Below are 18,997 nucleotides of genomic sequence, written 5' to 3'. Positions count from 1 at the left end.
CCACTCACTCACCCCACCCACTCACCACTCACCCACCACCCACCCACTCACTCACTCACCAACCCACCCACTCACCACCCACTCACCACTCACCACCCACTCACTCACTCACCCACCCACCCACCCACCCACTCACTCACTCACCCACCCACTCACTCACTCACTAACCCACCCACTCACCCACTCACTCACTCACCCACCCACTCACTCACCCACCCACCCACCCACCCACCCACTCACTCACCTACCTATCTACCCACTCACTCACCCACCCACCCACTCACTCACCCACCCACCCACTCACCCACTCACTCACTCACTCACCCACCCACTCACTCACCCACCCACCCACCCACCCACTCACTCACCTACCCACCCACTCACTCACCCACCCACCCACTCACCCACTCACTCACCCACCCACCCCACCCACTCACTCACCCACCCACCCACTCACTCACCAACCCACCCACTCACTTACCCACCCACCCACTCACTCACCTACCTACCCACCCACTCACCCACCCACCCACTCACTCACCCACCCACCCACTCACCCACCCACTCACCGACTCACTCACTCACTCACCCACCCACTCACCCACCCACCCACTCACCCACCCACCCACTCACCCACCCACCCACTCACCCACCCACCCACCCACCCACCCACTCACTCACCTACCTAACCACTCACCCACCACTCACCTGTTGATGGTGTCCAGGTAGGGACAGTGACGGCTGCGTGGATCTTCAACGGCGAAACCACGAGGCCCCTTCACTCGCACTGACACACACACACATACACAGTGACACACACATACACACACACACATACACAGTGACACACACACACACACACAGTGACACACACATACACACACACATACACAGTGACACACACACACACACAGTGACACACACAGACACACACACACAGTGACACACAGACACACACACACAGTGACACACACACACAGTGACACACACAGACACACACACACAGTGACACACACAGACACACACACACAGTGACACACACAGACACACACACACAGTGACACACACAGACACACACACACAGTGACACACACAGTGACACACACAGTGACACACAGACACACACACACACAGTGACACACACAGACACACACACACAGTGACACGCACAGACACACACACACAGTGACACAAACATACACACACACAGTGACACACACAGACACACACACAGTGACACACACAGACACACACACACAGTGACACACACAGTGACACACACAGTGACACACAGACAGTGACACACACAGACACACACACACAGTGACACGCACAGACACACACACACAGTGACACAAACAGACACACACACAGTGACACACACAGACACACACACAGTGACACACACAGACACACACACACAGTGACACACACACACAGCGACACACACAGACACACACACAGTGACACACACAGACACAAACACAGTGACACACACAGACACACACACACAGTGACACACACAGACACACACACACAGTGACACACACAGACACACACACACAGTGACACACACACACAGTGACACACACAGTGACACACACACACAGTGACACACACACACAGTGACACACACACACAGTGACACACACACACAGTGACACACACAGTGACACACACAGTGTCACACAGTAACACACACAGTGTCACACAGTAACACACACACAGTGACACACACACACAGTGACACACACAAACACAGTGACACACACCCACTCACTCACACACACACACAGTGACACACAAAGCGTCACACACAGTGACACACACACAGTGGCACTCACCCACCCACTCACCCACTCACCCACCCACTCACCCACTCACCGACCCACTCACCCACTCACCCACCCACTCCCCCACTCACCCACCCACTCACCCACCCACTCACACACACACACAGTGACACACACACACAGTGACACACACCCACTCACTCACACACACACAGTGACACACACAGTGTCACACAGAGTGACACACACACAGTGGCACTCACCCACCCACTCACCCACCCACTCACCCACTCACCCACCCACTCACCCACTCACCCACCCACTCACCCACCAACCCACTCACTCACCCACTCACCCACCCACTCACCCACCCACACACACACAGTGTCACACACACACACACACAGTGACACACACACAGTGACACACACAGACACACACACACAGTGACACACACAGACACACACACACAGTGACACACACAGACACACACACACAGTGACACACACAGAGTGACACACACAGACACACACACACAGTGACACACACAGACACACACACACAGTGACACACACAGACACACACACACAGTGACACACACAGACACACACACACAGTGACACACACAGACACACACACACAGTGACACACACAGACACACACACACACAGTGACACACACAGACACACACACACACAGTGACACACACAGACACACACACACACAGTGACACACACAGACACACACACACACACAGACACACACACACACAGTGACACACACAGTGACACCCACCCACAGTGTCACACAGTGTCACACACACAGTGACACACACACACAGTGACACACACACACACAGTGACACACAGTGACACACACACACAGTGACACACACACACAGACACACACACACACAGTGACACACACACACAGTGACACACACACACAGACACACACAGACACACACACACACAGTGACACACACAGTGACACCCACCCACTCACCCACCCACAGTGTCACACAGTGACACACACACACAGTGACACACACACACAGTGACACACACACAGTGACACACACACAGTGACACACACACAGTGACACACACCCACTCACTCACACACACACAGTGACACACACACAGTGACACACACACAGTGGCACTCACCCACCCACTCACCCACCCACCCACCCACTCACCCACTCACCCACCCACTCACCCACTCACCCACCCACTCACCCACCCACTCACACACACACAGTGACACAGACACAGTGACACACACACAGTGACACACAGTGTCACACACACAGTGACACACACACAGTGGCACTCACCCACCCACTCACCCACCCACTCACACACACACACACACAGTGTCACACACACAGTGACACAGACACACACAGTGACACACACACAAAGTGACACACACAGTCACACACACAGTGACACACACACACAGTGACACACACACACAGTGACACACACAGTCACACACACAGTGACACACACACACACAGTGACACACACACACACAGTGACACACACACACACAGTGACACACACAGTGACACACACACACAGTGTCACCCACACACAGTGACACACACACACCCACACACACACCCACACACACAGTGACACACACACACACACACACAGTGACACACACACACACAGTGACACACACAGTGACACACACCCACACACACACAGTGACACACACACACACCCACACACACACAGTGACACACACACACAGTGACACACACACAGTGACACACACACACACAGTGACACACCCACACACACAGTGACACACACCCACACACACACAGTGACACACACACACAGTGACACACACACAGTGACACACACACACACAGTGACACACCCACACACACAGTGACACACACCCACACACACAGTGACACACACCCACACACACACAGTGACACACACACACAGTGACACACACACACACAGTGACACACCCACACACACAGTGACACACACCCACACACACACAGTGACACACACACACAGTGACACACACACAGTGACACACACACACAGTGACACACCCACACACACAGTGACACACACACACACAGTGACACACACACACACACAGTGACACACACACAGTGACACACACACACACAGTGACACACCCACACACACAGTGACACACACACACACACACACAGTGACACACACACACAGTGACACACACACAGTGACACACACACACACAGTGACACACACACACAGTGACACACACCCACACACACACAGTGACACACACACACAGTGACACACACACAGTGACACACCCACACACACAGTGACACACACCCACACACACACAGTGACACACACACACACAGTGACACACCCACACACACAGTGACACACACCCACACACACACAGTGACACACACACACAGTGACACACACACACACAGTGTCACCCACACACACAGTGACACACCCACACACACAGTGACACACACACACACACAGTGACACACACACACACACAGTGACACACACACATCCACACACACAGTGACACACACAGTGACACACACAGTGACACACACACACAGTGTCACCCACACACACACACACCCACACACACAGTGACACACACACACACACAGTGACACCCACACACAGTGTCACACACACAGTGACACACACACACACAGTGTCACCCACACACAGTGACACACACAGTGACACACACACACAGTGTCACCCACACACAGTGTCACCCACACACAGTGTCACCCACACACAGTGTCACCCACACACAGTGACACACACACACACAGTGACACCCACACACACAGTGACACCCACACACACAGTGACACACACAGACACCCACACACACTGACACACACACACAGTGTCACCCACACACAGTGTCACCCACACACACCCACACACACACCCACACAAACAGTGACACACACACACACACAGTGACACACACACACACAGTGACACACACACACACACAGTGACACACCCACACACAGTGACACACACACACAGTGTCACCCACACACAGTGTCACCCACACACAGTGTCACCCACACACAGTGTCACCCACACACAGTGACACACACACACACAGTGACACCCACACACACAGTGACACCCACACACACAGTGACACACACAGACACCCACACACACTGACACACACACACAGTGTCACCCACACACAGTGTCACCCACACACACCCACACACACACCCACACACACAGTGACACACACACACACACAGTGACACACACACACACAGTGACACACACACACACACAGTGACACACCCACACACAGTGACACACACACACAGTGTCACCCACACACAGTGTCACCCACACACAGTGTCACCCACACACAGTGTCACCCACACACAGTGACACACACACACACAGTGACACCCACACACACAGTGACACCCACACACACAGTGACACACACAGACACCCACACACACTGACACACACACACAGTGTCACCCACACACAGTGTCACCCACACACACCCACACACACACCCACACACACAGTGACACACACACACACACAGTGACACACACACACACAGTGACACACACACACACACAGTGACACACCCACACACAGTGACACACACACACAGTGTCACCCACACACAGTGTCACCCACACACAGTGTCACCCACACACAGTGTCACCCACACACAGTGACACACACACACACAGTGACACCCACACACACAGTGACACCCACACACACACAGTGACACACACAGACACCCACACACACTGACACACACACACAGTGTCACCCACACACAGTGTCACCCACACACACCCACACACACACCCACACACACAGTGACACACACACACACACAGTGACACACACACACACAGTGACACACACACACACACAGTGACACACCCACACACAGTGACACACACACACAGTGTCACCCACACACAGTGTCACCCACACACAGTGACACACACACACACAGTGACACCCACACACACAGTGACACCCACACACACAGTGACACACACAGACACCCACACACACTGACACACACACACAGTGTCACCCACACACAGTGTCACCCACACACACCCACACACACACCCACACACACAGTGACACACACACACACACAGTGACACACACACACACAGTGACACACACACACACACAGTGACACACCCACACACAGTGACACACACACACAGTGTCACCCACACACAGTGTCACCCACACACAGTGTCACCCACACACAGTGTCACCCACACACAGTGACACACACACACACAGTGACACCCACACACACAGTGACACCCACACACACAGTGACACACACAGACACCCACACACACTGACACACACACACAGTGTCACCCACACACAGTGTCACCCACACACAACAACCGCCATTCGCCACTAAGTGGCGGTGACGTCACCACGACGCTTGTGCCAGGCCATGTGCACCCTGAGGCCACGTGAAGTGTCGAACGCCCGCTGGCAGGAGGTCACGGGGCAGACCCAGGTGCCACGGGTCGACTGACCGAGATGACCGAGACGAGTGGCTGATGCACCACCTGTGCCCCCTACTGTGCCAACTTGCTGTGCTTTAGCCACCCAGCGCTCCGCTCGTTGTTGTGAGCGTCGCTCCTCCGCCCTCCGTTGTTGTTGGAGGGCGACTGCCTCCAACTGCCCAGTAGCGTCCTTCACGAGCCTCCTCCACTGAGGCCGATCTTGACACCGCTGGTACCAGTCATCGGCAAGTCCACTCAGCTCCACGTCCTCCTGTACCACATCACTCCATCTCTTCTCTAGCCCGTGCCGCGCCCGTTTAGCCCCCTCGATCCGGCCGAACAAAAGCTGTTTAGGCATGCGGTGGCTGGGCATGCGGGCTACATGACCCAGCCAACGCAGCCTTGCCTGCCGGAGGAGCTCACTGATAGGACTTTGCCCAGATCTTTCAAGGACTTGTGAGCTCCTCACACAATCCAGCCTGGTTAAACCCAGGATGGATCGTAGGCAGGCCAGCCTAAATGTTTCCAACCGGCGAAGATGCTCCACTAGGGGGGTCCACGTTTCGCAAGCGTAGAGAAGGGAGGGAATGACCGTGGCCGAGAAGACCTGAAGCTTCGTGCGGAGCGACAGACCAGGTAGCTTCCACACAGCGTTACGCAACCGATGAAAAGATATTGCCGCTCGACTGATTCGGAGTGAGACCTCTGCTGATAAACTGGAGCCGGTCATAAGCACACTGCCCAGGTATGGGAAACTCTCCACTCTCTCCACAACTGCCCCATCACCGATTGGGAGTTGTGGGGGTGGAGTGCCAGATGGTACAAAATACCCAGGCAGGTGCTTAGTTTTGGTGGGGCTGATGGTAAGGCCCCACCTCTTAGTGGCACGCTCCAGTCTCAGCAGCAGCGTCTCCAACTCCTCTTCTGAATGAGCAGCTATTACCAAATCATCGGCATACATAACGTGGTTGACCAATAGGGAGCCATCCCTTGATCGCACCCGGGCGTCGATCAGCCTCCCATTATATCTGTACCAAATGGTAATTCCCCCGGTACAGCTATTGAAGGCTTCACGAACTACGCAGTCGAAATAGATGTTAAATAATGTGGGAGCCAGAGGACATCCCTGTCGCACCCCAAGGTGTACAGGGAAAGGCTCCGACTCCCGGCCACGTAGTTTTACCCGGGCCCGCTCACCATCATGAAGGTCCTTAATGATCGTGAGCAGAGGGTCAGGGACTCCGAAAGCACGAAGAACAACCCAGAGCCCAGTCCGACTGATGGTATCATAGGCCTTGACCAGGTCAATAAAGCAGAGATGTAGGTCTTTTTGGAATTCCCTACACCTCTGCTGTAGCAGACGGACAGAAAATATGGCATCTGTGCAGGACCGCCCTTTCCTGAAACCGCATTGGGGCTCCGCAAGCCTCTCCTCAGCGTGCCTAGCAAGGCGATGTTGAATAATCCTTGCCAGGACCTTACCCGGCACACTGAGGAGTGAGATGCCCCTGTAGTTGTTACAGTCGGTACGGTCCCCCTTCTTAAAGAGGGGGACCACCAGGGCATCCTTCCAGTCCTGCGGAACCCGTCCAGTGGTCCAGACTGTTGTTATGATGTCATATAGGGCAGTCTGTGCACAAACGCCACCCTCCCTCAGCATTTCGCTTGGGAGATCATCTCTGCCCGGTGCCTTCCCTGGTCTCAGACTCCGGATCGCCCTCAGTACTTCCTCAACAGCTGGTACCTCAGCCAGCCACTCACAGGGGGTGACCTCTTCCAATATTTGAGGCACCGCAGCCTCAGCAGGGTTATCCCCACTTTGTGCCATGATGTTTTCCTGGCTGAGAGATTTTCCCTCCCCCAGGACCTCACAGAAATGCTCAGCAAATCTGCAAACCAGTTCCTGGGGGTCGGAGATTGGATCACCGTTTTTTCCTCTAATGATGGTAATAGGTGTGGCGCTGCAGGTTACTTTTTTGATGGAGTTAAATAGTGATTTGTGATCACGGGCCACTGAGGCAGACTCCATCTCCTCAGCAACCCGCGACCACCACCCATCCTTACAGCGCCTTACGGCTCTCCGAACCTCCGAGCGAAGGCTGCGGTAAACCTCCTCATTCTCTGACGTGGGATGCTGTAGGCGATGAGAGTGGGCCTGTCGCTTTTTCTCAATTAACCTGAACACCTCCTCCGTCAGCCAGGGTTCCCGGGGAGGTCTGGACCGAGTACCCAAAGCAGCCATTGCAGCTGCATGAGTCACAGTCTTAAACCTCGCCCATTTACCCTCGACATCAGGTGGAGTGGGGGACGATGCCAACCCCAGCTGCAAGCGATGATGAAATTCTCGCTTGCAACTTTCATCAGCTAACTTAGACCAGGCCACTTTTGGTTGGAATGGGATCCTGGGTGTACACCCACCACCGGAGTGGAAGAATGGCAGGCGCATCTTACAGATGACTAGTCGATGGTCAGAGGGCAGATCAGCTCCACGGTAGGTCCTGGTGTCAAGGACATGGGCTCGCATCCGCTGGTCCGTCACTATGTAGTCCAGCAGATGTTCTTGCTTGGACCCGGCATGCATCCATGATGTTGTGTGGATGCGCCGATGCCGGAAGAGCGTGTTGGTAATTACAAGCCCATGGGCTGCACAAAAATCTAGCAGCCTCCTACCGTTATTATTGAGCTGATCTGGCCCATGCCTTCCAATCACTCCAGACCAGGTGCCAGCATCATGACCAACTCGGGCATTGAAGTCACCCAACAAGATGACTCTGTCCCGAGTGGCCACTTTAGCCAGCACCTGTGACAGGAGGTCATAGAAAGCGTCCGACTCATCGGCTTTGCCTGCATCCCTCCACGGATGTTCGTCTTCGGTGGGGGCATAAGTAACCACGACCACCACTCCTCGCCTCTGGTTGATGGGAAGGCGAGCCCAAAGTATCCTGGGGCTTACAGCTTCCCACACCTCACCGCCACGCTCCCACGCCCCCTTCATTCTTTTGTTCAGAAGAAGAGCCACACCCTGTTGTTTGGCAGTCTCCTGCCCCAAGTAGAGGACTGTCCACCCCTCATGGTGGCAGGAGCCAGAACCGGTCCACCGGACCTCCTGAATGCCACAGAGATCCAGGCGGTACCGGTCCAGCTCCCGACAGAGGAGTGGCAGCCTCTCCTCCGCAGTGAGCGTTCGAACATTCCACGTGGCCATCCGCAATGGTTTTTCGTTGTTTCTGGAGGAGCCCCGAGGGTTAAAATTCAATCTCCTGGCTCCGCCAAATGGGGTTTGGCCAGGAGACGTCATAAAAGCCTGACCCCCCGGGGCCTCCGGCACAAGCTTATTAATTACAGGTTTATGTTTACTTCGTAGTTTAGTGGTGGTTAATTGAAGGTGGAGGGGTTACCAGCCCCTCGCACCCGTCCAGAGCCCCCGTTTAGCCACTGTGGTGGTCACAGACGCCATGAGGGGAGAGGCCAGACACACACACACAGTGACACACACACACAGTGACACACACAGACACACACACACAGTGACACACACAGAAACACACACACAGTGACACACACAGACACACACACACAGTGACACACACAGTGACACACACAGTGTCACACACAGACACACACACACAGTGACACACACAGACAAACACACATAGTGACACACACAGACACACACACAGTGACACACACAGACACACACACACAGTGACACACACAGACACACACACATAGTGACACACACACACACACACACACAGTGACACACACACACCCACACACACACAGTGACACACCCACACACACAGTGACACACACACACAGTGACACACACAGTGACACACACACAGTGACACACACACAGTGACACAAACACACAGTGACACACACAGTGACACACACACACACAGTGGCACACACAGTGACACACACACACACAGTGACACACACACACACACCCACAGTGACACACACACACCCACACACACAGTGACACACACCCACACACACACAGTGACACACCCACACACACAGTGACACACACACACACACAGTGACACACACACACACAGTGACACACACAGTGACACACACACACACAGTGACACACACACAGTGACACACACACACAGTGACACACACACACAGTGACACACACAGTGACACACACACACACAGTGACACACACAGTGACACACACACACACACAGTGACACACACACACACACCCACACACACAGTGACACACACACACCCACACACACAGTGACACACACCCACACACACACAGTGACACACCCACACACACACAGTGACACACACACACCCACACACACACAGTGACACACACAGTGACACACACACACAGTGACACACACACAGTGACACACACACACACACACAGTGACACACACACACAGTGACACACACACACAGTGACACACACAGTGACACACACACACAGTGACACACACACACAGTGACACACACACAGTGACACACACACACACACAGTGACACACACACAGTGACACACACCCACACACACACAGTGACACACACACCCACACACACACAGTGACACACACAGTGACACACACACACAGTGACACACACACAGTGACACACACACACACACACAGTGACACACACACACAGTGACACACACAGTGACACACACACACACCCACACACACACCCACACACACAGTGACACACACACACACCCACACAGTGACACACACACACAGTGTCACACACACACAGTGACACACACAGTGACACACACACACACACAGTGACACACACACACCCACACACACAGTGACACACACACAGTGACACACACAGACCCACACACACAGACCCACACACACACAGTGACACACACAGACCCACACACACAGTGACACACACAGACACACACACACAGTGACACACACACACACACACACAGTGACACACACACACACAGTGACACACACACACCCACACACACACAGTGACACACCCACACACACACAGACACACACACACAGTGACACACACAGACACACACACACAGTGCCACCCACACACACAGACACACACACACCCACACCCACACAGTGACACACACACACACAGTGACACACACACACCCACACACACACAGTGACACACACAGTGACACACACACACAGTGACACACACACAGTGACACACACACACACACACAGTGACACACACACACAGTGACACACACAGTGACACACACACACACCCACACACACACCCACACACACAGTGACACACACACACACCCACACAGTGACACACACACACAGTGTCACACACACACAGTGACACACACACACACACAGTGACACACACACACACACAGTGACACACACCCACACACACAGTGACACACACACAGTGACACACACAGACCCACACACACAGTGACACACACAGACCCACACACACAGTGACACACACAGACACACACACACAGTGACACACACACACCCACACACACACCCACACACACCCACACACACAGTGACACACACACACACAGTGACACACACACACCCACACACACACAGTGACACACCCACACACACACAGACACACACACACAGTGACACACACAGACACACACACACAGTGTCACCCACACACACAGACACACACACACCCACACACACACAGTGACACACACACACACAGTGACACACACACACACAGTGACACACACACACCCACACACACACAGTGACACACACAGTGACACACACACACAGTGACACACACACAGTGACACACACACACACACACAGTGACACACACACACACAGTGACACACACAGTGACACACACACACACCCACACACACAGTGACACACACACACACCCACACAGTGACACACACACACAGTGTCACACACACACAGTGACACACACACACACACAGTGACACACACACACCCACACACACAGTGACACACACACAGTGACACACACACACCCACACACACACAGTGACACACACACACAGTGACACACACAGACACACACACACAGTGACACACACAGACACACACACACAGTGTCACCCACACACACAGACACACACACACCCACACAGACACAGTGACACACACACACACAGTGACACACACACAGTGACACCCACACACACACCCACACACACAGTGACACACACACACACACAGTGACACACACACACACAGTGACACACACAGTGACACACACCCACACACACACAGTGACACACACACACACCCACACACACACAGTGACACACACACACAGTGACACACACACAGTGACACACACACACAGTGACACACACACAGTGACACACACACACACCCACACACACACAGTGACACACACACACAGTGACACACACACAGTGACACACACACACACAGTGACACACCCACACACACAGTGACACACACCCACACACACACAGTGACACACACACACCCACAAACACACAGTGACACACACACACAGTGACACACACACACAGTGACACACACACAGTGACACACACACACACAGTGACACACCCACACACAGTGTCACACACACACAGTGACACACCCACAGTGACACACACACACACAGTGACACCCACACACACAGTGTCACCCACACACAGTGTCACCCACACACAGTGTCACCCACACACAGTGTCACCCACACACAGTGTCACCCACACACAGTGTCACCCACACACAGTGTCACCCACACACAGTGTCACCCACACACAGTGACACCCACACACACAGTGTCACCCACACACAGTGTCACCCACACACAGTGTCACCCACACACAGTGACACCCACACACACAGTGTCACCCACACACAGTGACACCCACACACACAGTGTCACCCACACACAGTGTCACCCACACACAGTGTCACCCACACACAGTGTCACCCACACACACAGTGACACACACACACAGTGCCACCCACACAGTGTCACCCACACACAGTGCCACCCACACACAGTGCCACCCACACACAGTGCCACCCACACACAGTGCCACCCACACACAGTGCCACCCACACACAGTGCCACCCACACACAGTGCCACCCACACACAGTGCCACCCACACACAGTGCCACCCACACACAGTGCCACCCACACACAGTGACACCCACACACAGTGCCACCCACACACAGTGACACACACACACACAGTGTCACCCACACACAGTGTCACCCACACACACAGTGTCACCCACACACACAGTGTCACCCACACACAGTGACACCCACACACACAGTGACACCCACACACACAGTGTCACCCACACACAGTGACACCCACACACACAGTGACACCCACACACACAGTGTCACCCACACACAGTGTCACCCACACACAGTGTCACCCACACACAGTGTCACCCACACACAGTGACACCCACACACAGTGTCACCCACACACAGTGTCACCCACACACAGTGTCACCCACACACAGTGTCACCCACACACAGTGTCACCCACACACAGTGTCACCCACACACAGTGTCACCCACACACAGTGTCACCCACACACAGTGTCACCCACACACAGTGTCACCCACACACAGTGTCACCCACACACAGTGTCACCCACACACAGTGTCACCCACACACAGTGTCACCCACACACAGTGTCACCCACACACAGTGACACACACACACAGTGTCACCCACACACAGTGTCACCCACACACAGTGTCACCCACACACAGTGTCACCCACACACAGTGTCACCCACACACAGTGTCACCCACACACAGTGTCACCCACACACAGTGTCACCCACACACAGTGTCACCCACACACAGTGACACCCACACACAGTGTCACCCACACACAGTGACACCCACACACAGTGACACACACACACCCACACACACACCCACACACACAGTGTCACACACACACAGTGTCACCCACACACAGTGTCACCCACACACAGTGTCACCCACACACAGTGTCACCCACACACACAGTGACACACACACACAGTGCCACCCACACACAGTGTCACCCACACACAGTGCCACCCACACACAGTGCCACCCACACACAGTGCCACCCACACACAGTGCCACCCACACACAGTGCCACCCACACACAGTGCCACCCACACACAGTGCCACCCACACACAGTGCCACCCACACACAGTGCCACCCACACACAGTGCCACCCACACACAGTGCCACCCACACACAGTGACACCCACACACAGTGCCACCCACACACAGTGACACACACACACACAGTGTCACCCACACACAGTGTCACCCACACACACAGTGTCACCCACACACACAGTGTCACCCACACACAGTGACACCCACACACACAGTGACACCCACACACACAGTGTCACCCACACACAGTGACACCCACACACACAGTGACACCCACACACACAGTGACACCCACACACACAGTGTCACCCACACACAGTGTCACCCACACACAGTGTCACCCACACACAGTGTCACCCACACACAGTGACACCCACACACAGTGTCACCCACACACAGTGCCACCCACACACAGTGTCACCCACACACAGTGTCACCCACACACAGTGTCACCCACACACAGTGTCACCCACACACAGTGTCACCCACACACAGTGTCACCCACACACAGTGTCACCCACACACAGTGTCACCCACACACAGTGTCACCCACACACAGTGTCACCCACACACAGTGTCACCCACACACAGTGTCACCCACACACAGTGACACACACACACAGTGTCACCCACACACAGTGTCACCCACACACAGTGTCACCCACACACAGTGTCACCCACACACAGTGTCACCCACACACAGTGTCACCCACACACAGTGACACCCACACACAGTGTCACCCACACACAGTGACACCCACACACAGTGACACACACACACCCACACACACACCCACACACACAGTGTCACACACACACAGTGCCACCCACACACAGTGACACCCACACACACAGTGTCACCCACACACACAGTGTCACCCACACACAGTGTCACCCACACACAGTGTCACCCACACACAGTGTCACCCACACACAGTGTCACCCACACACAGTGACACCCACACACAGTGACACACACACACACACAGTGACACACACACACACACAGTGACACACACACACACACAGTGACACACACAGACACACACACAGTGTCACCCACACACACACCCACACACACACACAGTGACACACACAGTGTCACCCACACACACACACAGTGACACACACAGACACACACACAGTGTCACCCACACACACACCCACACACACAGTGACACACACAGTGACACCCACTCACCTCTCTGCTGTTGGTCCTCATCTTCCTCCACCTCCTCCTCCTCCTCCTCCTCCCGCTCTCTCTTCACGCTCCCGGCTCCCGCTGTGACCCCGTGACCTCCGCTCGTGACCCCGCGACCTCCGCTCGTCGTGACCCCGCGACCTCCGCTCGTTGTGACCCCGCGACCTCCGCTCGTCGTGACCCCGCGACCTCCGCTCGTCGTGACCCCGCGACCTCCGCTCGTCGTGACCCCGCGACCTCCGCTCGTCGTGACCCCGCGACCTCCGCTCATCGTGACCCCGGATCACCACGTTCCTTGCAGCTGCGGTTGTGGGGGGTTGATAGTGGTGGTGGTTGTAGTAGTTGTTGTTGTTGGTGGTGGTTGTAGTAGTGTGTCTATGTGTGCGTCTCTGTGTGTCTCTCTCTGTGTCTCTGTGTCTGTGTGTGTGTCTCTGTGTGTGCATCTCTGTGTGCATCTCTGTGTGTCTATCTCTGTGTCTCTGTGTGTGTCTCTGTGTGTGTCTCTGTGGGTGTCTCTGTGTGTGTCTCTGTGTGTGTCTCTGTGTGTGTCTATGTGTGCGTCTCTGTGTGTCTCTCTCTGTGTCTATGTGTGCATCTCTGTGTGTCTATCTCTGTGTGTGTCTGTGTCTCTGTGTGTGTCTCTGTGGGTGTCTCTGTGTGTGTGTCTCTGTGGGTGTCTCTGTGTGTATCTCTGTGTGTGTGTCTCTGTGTGTATCTCGGTGTGTGTATCTGTGTCTCTATCTCTGTGTGTGTCTGTGTGTCTCTGTCTGTGTGTCTGTGTGTCTCTGTATCTCTGTGTATGTGTCTCTGTGTGTATGTCTCTGTGGATGTCTCTGTGTCTGTGTGTGTGTCTCTGTGTGTGCATCTCTGTGTGTCTATCTCTGTGTGTGTCTCTGTGGGTGTCTCTGTGTGTGTCTCTGTGTGTGTCTCTGTGTGTGTCTCTGTGTGTGTCGCTGTGTGTGTGTCTCTGTGTATCTCTGTGTGTATCTCTGTGTGTGTATCTGTGTCTCTATCTCTGTGTGTGTCTGTGTGTGTCTCTGTGTGTGTGTCTGTGTGTCTCTGTCTGTGTGTCTGTGTGTCTCTGTATCTCTGTGTGTGTGTCTCTGTGTGTATGTCTCTGTGGATGTCTCTGTGTGTGTCTCTGTGGGTGTCTCTGTGGGTGTCTCTGTGTGTCTATCTCTGTGGGTGTCTCTGTGGGTGTCTCTGTGGGTGTCTCTGTGTGTGTCTCTGTGTGTGTATCTCTGTGTGTGTATCTCTGTGTGTGTCTCTGTGTGTGTCTGTGTGAGTCTCTGTGTGTGTCTCTGTGGGTGTCTCTGTGGGTGTCTCTGTGGGTGTCTCTGTGGGTGTCTCTGTGGGTGTCTCTGTGGGTGTCTCTGTGTGTGTCTCTGTGTGTGTCTGTGTGTGTCTCTGTGTGTGTCTCTGTGTGTGTCTCTGTGAGTGTCTCTGTGGGTGTCTCTGTGGGTGTCTCTGTGGGTGTCTCTGTGTGTGTCTCTGTGTGTGTCTCTGTCTGTGTGTCTCTGTGTGTGTCTCTGTGTGTGTCTCTGTGTGTGTCTCTGTGTGTGTCTCTGTGTGTGTCTCTGTATGTGTGTCTGTGTCTCTGTCTGTGTGTCTCTGTGTGTGTGTCTGTGTGTGTGTCTCTGTGTGTGTTTCTGTGTGTGTCTCTGTATGTGTGTCTGTGTGTCTCTGTCTGTGTGTCTCTGTGAGTGTCTCTGTGTGTGTCTCTGTATGTGTGTCTCTGTGTGTGTGTCTGTGTGTGTCTCTGTCTGTGTGTCTCTGTGTGTGTCTCTGTGTGTGTCTCTGTATGTGTGTCTGTGTGTCTCTGTCTGTGTGCCTCTGTGAGTGTCTCTGTGTGTGTCTCTGTATGTGTGTCTCTGTGTGTGTGTCTGTGTGTGTCTGTGTGTCTCTGTCTGTGTCTCTGTCTGTGTGTCTGTGTGTGTGTGTCTCTGTGTGTGTGTCTGTGTGTCTGTGTGTGTGTCTCTGCATGTGTGTCTGTGTGTCTTTGTCTGTGTGTCTCTGTCTGTGTGTCTCTGTGTGTGTCTCTGTGTGTGTCTCTGTGTGTGTCTCTCTGTGTGTCTCTGTGTGTGTCTCTGTGTGTGTCTCTGTGTGTGTGTGTCTGTGTATCTGTCTCTGTGTGTCTCTGTGTGTGTGTCTGTGTGTGTGTCTGTGTGTGTCTCTGTGTGTATGTCTCTGTGTGTCTGTGTGTTTGTGTCTGTGTGTATCTGTCTCTGTGTGTGTGTCTGTGTGTGTGTCTGTGTGTGTGTCTGTGTGTGTGTCTGTGTGTGTCTCTGTGTCTCTGTGTGTGTGTCTCTGTGTGTGTGTCTGTGTGTGTGTGTCTGTGTGTGTGTGTCTGTCTCTGCCTCCCTATCGCAGCCACGCGGCACCTCTCAGCTTGAGGCCTTACCTGGGGAACAGTGGCGAATGCTCTCCAAACGCCGCGACGGGCTTCAGCAGCCCACCCCACCGCGCTCGTAGTCTCACAGCCTTCTGCGGTGGTAGTTTAATGGTGCATTTAATCGAGTCGCGGCTTTAGACGGTGAAAGTTTGAAGGTTTAAATTAAAAACAAAACAAAATCCAGCGGAGCGCCTCAGCCATTCCGCGCGCTTTCAACCGCCGTGCGCGTGGTGGCGGTGACGTCACCGGAAGTAGAGGTGACGTCACCGGAACTAAGTGTGGGGGTGGGGGGGGGTTAAAAGGAGAGGGGGGGGTTTCCGGTTCCTGTCTGGTACTTCCGGTTGGGACGTCACGTCCGTCGATGGAGGGGCAGCATCGTGACGTCACGCGCCGTCGACACTAAACCTGGTACTGGTGACGTCACGCTCTGTTTACACATACCCTCCCCCCCCCCGTGACGTCACGCCCGTCGACAAACCACCCCCGTGACGTCACGCTCCGTTTACACCTCATTCCTGGCACGTCACACCCCTTAATCTCCCGTGACGTCACGCCCTGTCTCCAACGCCCATCATGACGTCACGCCCTGTCTCCAACACCCATCATGACGTCACGCCCTGTCTGCACCCCCCATCATGACGTCACGCCCTGTCTCCAACCCCCATCATGACGTCACGCCCTGTCTCCAACCCCATCATGACGTCACGCCCTGTCTCCAACACCCATCATGACGTCACGCCCTGTCTCCAACCCCCATCATGACGTCACGCCCTGTCTGCACCCCCCATCATGACGTCACGCCCTGTCTCCAACACCCATCATGACGTCACGCCCTGTCTCCAACACCCATCATGACGT

At 54.4% G+C, this 18,997-nt stretch overlaps 1 long non-coding RNA gene across 1 annotated transcript; it reads right to left on the bottom strand.

The window, feature by feature from the left end:
• Positions 1–700: 700 nt before the first annotated feature.
• Positions 701–18,400, bottom strand: LOC144739669 (uncharacterized). Its single transcript, XR_013589486.1, has 3 exons — positions 18,149–18,400; positions 15,748–16,048; positions 701–787 (listed from the first exon to the last, which is right to left on the bottom strand). It is a non-coding gene; the product is annotated as an uncharacterized LOC144739669 (long non-coding RNA).
• Between the last annotated feature and the right edge of the window lie 597 nt (positions 18,401–18,997).

This window comes from Lampetra planeri, unplaced genomic scaffold, assembly GCF_965212315.1.
Source record: "Lampetra planeri unplaced genomic scaffold, kcLamPlan1.2.h2 scaffold_1642, whole genome shotgun sequence".
NCBI classification, from domain to species: Eukaryota; Metazoa; Chordata; class Hyperoartia; order Petromyzontiformes; family Petromyzontidae; genus Lampetra; species Lampetra planeri.
Note: the sequence above shows the minus strand (reverse complement) of the source record. Positions and strands in the feature narration are given on the sequence as shown.